The sequence below is a fragment of the Canis lupus genome, chromosome 18, assembly GCF_003254725.2.
Source record: "Canis lupus dingo isolate Sandy chromosome 18, ASM325472v2, whole genome shotgun sequence".
Classification (NCBI taxonomy): Eukaryota; Metazoa; Chordata; class Mammalia; order Carnivora; family Canidae; genus Canis; species Canis lupus.
Window position 1 is genome coordinate 20,214,883 of NC_064260.1, and position 3,311 is coordinate 20,218,193.

The window sequence follows — 3,311 nt, forward strand, 5'->3', positions numbered from 1 at the left end:
GAAAAAAACAATCATAGAAAAAGAGATGAGTTTTGCAGTTACCAGAGATGGGGGTAGGAGGAGTAGAAATTAGAGTAAGACAGTCTAAAGGTATAAATTTCCAGTTAGAAGATAAATAATTACTAGGTATATAATGTGATACTACAGTTAATACTGCTGGGTATTTTTGATAGTTAAAAATACTATGAAAATAGGGTATGTTTGAGTTTTCCTAAGACTTCTAATCACAAGGAAAAAAATTTTCTTGATCTTGTTTGCATCACTATGAAATGACAGGTGTTACCTAAACTTATCGCGGTAACCACTACACAACATATGAAGTAAATGATTATGTTGTACACATTAAACTTGTGCAATGCTATCTGTTAATTATATATGGTGAGGGAACAGGGTTAGCTGCACAAAGCATAGCTGATATTCCACAAACGACCCCCACCCAGGGTGGGATATGTGTGACATTCTTCAGGAAGTTTCCAATTGTGTTAATGTTAATGCCTTGCTAGAGGGAAAAACAATTTTTAACTGACCATGGCAAGGCCTCCAGTAACCTGTAGGTCCTCCTTAGAATATGAAAATCCTTTTGAAATCTCCCTTTTTGCTTACCTCCCCCAACTCTGCAGGTATGTAATCAGCCGCCCCTCCCAGGCCCTGGGCAGCCACCTTCCTGCCCACATGTCCTGTCCCCCCACCCCGCCGTGCTTTATTTATTTATTTATATTTAAAAAAAATTTTATTTATTCATGAGCAACAGAGAGAAAGAGAGAGAGACAAAGACACAGCCAGAGGGAGAAGCAGGCTCTATGCAGGGAGCCCGGTGTGGGACCTGATCCCGGGTCTTCAGGATCATGCCCTGGGCTGAAGGTGGGCACTAAACCGCTGAGCCACCCGGGCTGCCCTTGTGCCTGTGCTTAATTAAATGACCATTTTGCACCAAAGACGCCTTAGGAATTCTTTCTTGGTGGTCAGCTCCGGACCTCACCTGTATTCCAAAACTTCATCATATGCATTTCAATAAAACTGGAAAAAAATTAACGCATGTTTTCCAATTACCCTTATTTCCCCAAATCAATTCTAGTAATTTTAATTTAGGTCTCAGTAGGCCAAGGACAACATTTTGCTTGAATAGCTTCTTTAAAAAAATTGCCATAAAGGATTAGATAGAACATTAATTACTATGTTAAAAGTATTGTTTATTTCTTAAGCCCCCTTTTCCATTAATATTTAGAATTAGAGGTAGAAGTGTGTAAACCTAGGCGACTTTCAGTTTTCAAATGACTACATATGCTTTGTCAGTGAAAAATCCCACTTGGGGACATGATAATGATAAAGAAGCCAAACTGTCTATACCTGAATCCTGGTCTTAACCCCTTTCATTGTGTGATCTTGAGCATATCACTTAGTCTCTCCCATGCCTCAATAAAATCTCTATACACCAAGGATAACAATAGTGCTGTTCTCCATAATTATTGCAAATATTGAGTTATTATTATACATGATATGCACAATGTACCCAGCACAAGTAAGTATGAGGGTGGTTTTAGCTTTATTAGCATTATAATGATGATACTGATGGTAATGATGATGATAATGTTGATGATAATGAATATATATGGACAATAAAGAGGAAAACTTTCCTTCTTTCTGGCAGAAGGAAAAAGAAGGTAGAGAGGACAGACAAGTGAGTGTTTAATTGTACTTCAAAGCAAACTACAATGAGCACTGCATTGAAAATATAAGGAAGATGACCACCTGTCCCAGGACCATTCCAGTTTATCTCTATTTCCCCAGGATAGTTATTAATTTCACCCACTACACCTTTAGAACTGACTTTTGGTCACTGTAAATAAAAGCCTCCTGGTATGAGAGGCCAGGGGATGGACTTAAGGCCTAGTGAAGGAAAGACATTTGAACTGACCCATAACTGGAACAGTTAGAAAAAGAAAGCCATTTCTCTTATTCCTTGCCCACCTCCTCCTAAAAGGAAACTGAGTAAGGGAAAATTAAGTTTTCCTTCTGTTTTCATAAAGCAAAATGCAGAAAAATTTGAAACAAAACTGTATTGGTTTTCTCTTGCATCAAATTACCACCAAATTAGTGGTTCAAACTAATACAAATATATTCTCCTAAAATCTGGAGGTCTTTCCCACAAGAGTATCATTCAAAAATAAGAGGAGTGATAAAGAGTTAATAACAAACATAAAGTAACTAATCAACAGTAATACAATAATAATATGAGACTTTAACATTACACCAATGGACAAATCATCCAAACAGAAAATCAACATGGAAACAATAGCTTTGAACGACACACTGGACCAGATGGACTTCATATATTATTCAGAACATTCCATCCTAAAACAGCAGAATGGATGTTCTTTTCAAGTGCCCATGGAACATTCTCCAGAACAGCTGACATATTAGGCCATAAAATAAGTATCAAGAAATTAAAAGAGACTGGAGTCATACCATGCATCTTTTGTGACCACAACACTATGAAACTGGAAATCAACCACAGGAAAAAATTTGGAAAAAGCACAAATACATGGAGGTTAAAAAACATGCTAATAAACAATGAATGAGTCAACCAAGAAATCAAAGAGGAAATAAAAAATACATAGAGATATAGGAAAATGAAAACACAATGGTTTAAAAGCTTTGGAATGCAGCAAAAGCAGTTCTAAGAGGGAAGTTTATAGCAATACAGGCCTACCTCAAGAGGCAAGAGAAATTTCAAATAAACAACCTAATTTTGTACCTAAAGGAGACAGAAAAAAACAAACAAACCAAAAAAAAAAAAAAAAACAATAAAACCTAAAACCAGAGGAAAAGAGAGAAATAGTAAAGATCAGAGCAGAAGTAAATGATAAAGAAACTAAAACAAAACAAAACAAAATGCCAGTAAAACAGATTAATGAACCTAGGAGCTGTTTCTTTGAAAAAAGAAAATAATAAAATAAAATTGATAAACCTCTAGTCAGACATATCAAGAAAAGAGAAAGGACTCAAAATTACAAATGAGAAAGGAGAAATAACAATCGACACTATAGAAACATATAGAATGGTAAGAGAATATTATGAAAACCTACATACAACAAACTGAACAACCTAGAAGAAATGGATAAATTCCTAGAAACACATAACCTCCAAAAACCGAGTCAGAAAGAAAGAAAAAAAAATTTTTTTTAACGTTTTATTTATTTATTCATGAGAGACACAGCAGAGGGAGAATCAGGTTCGATGTAGGGAGCCCGACGTGGGACTTGGTCCCGGGTCTCCAGGATCACACCCTAGGCCGAAGGTAGACACTCAAC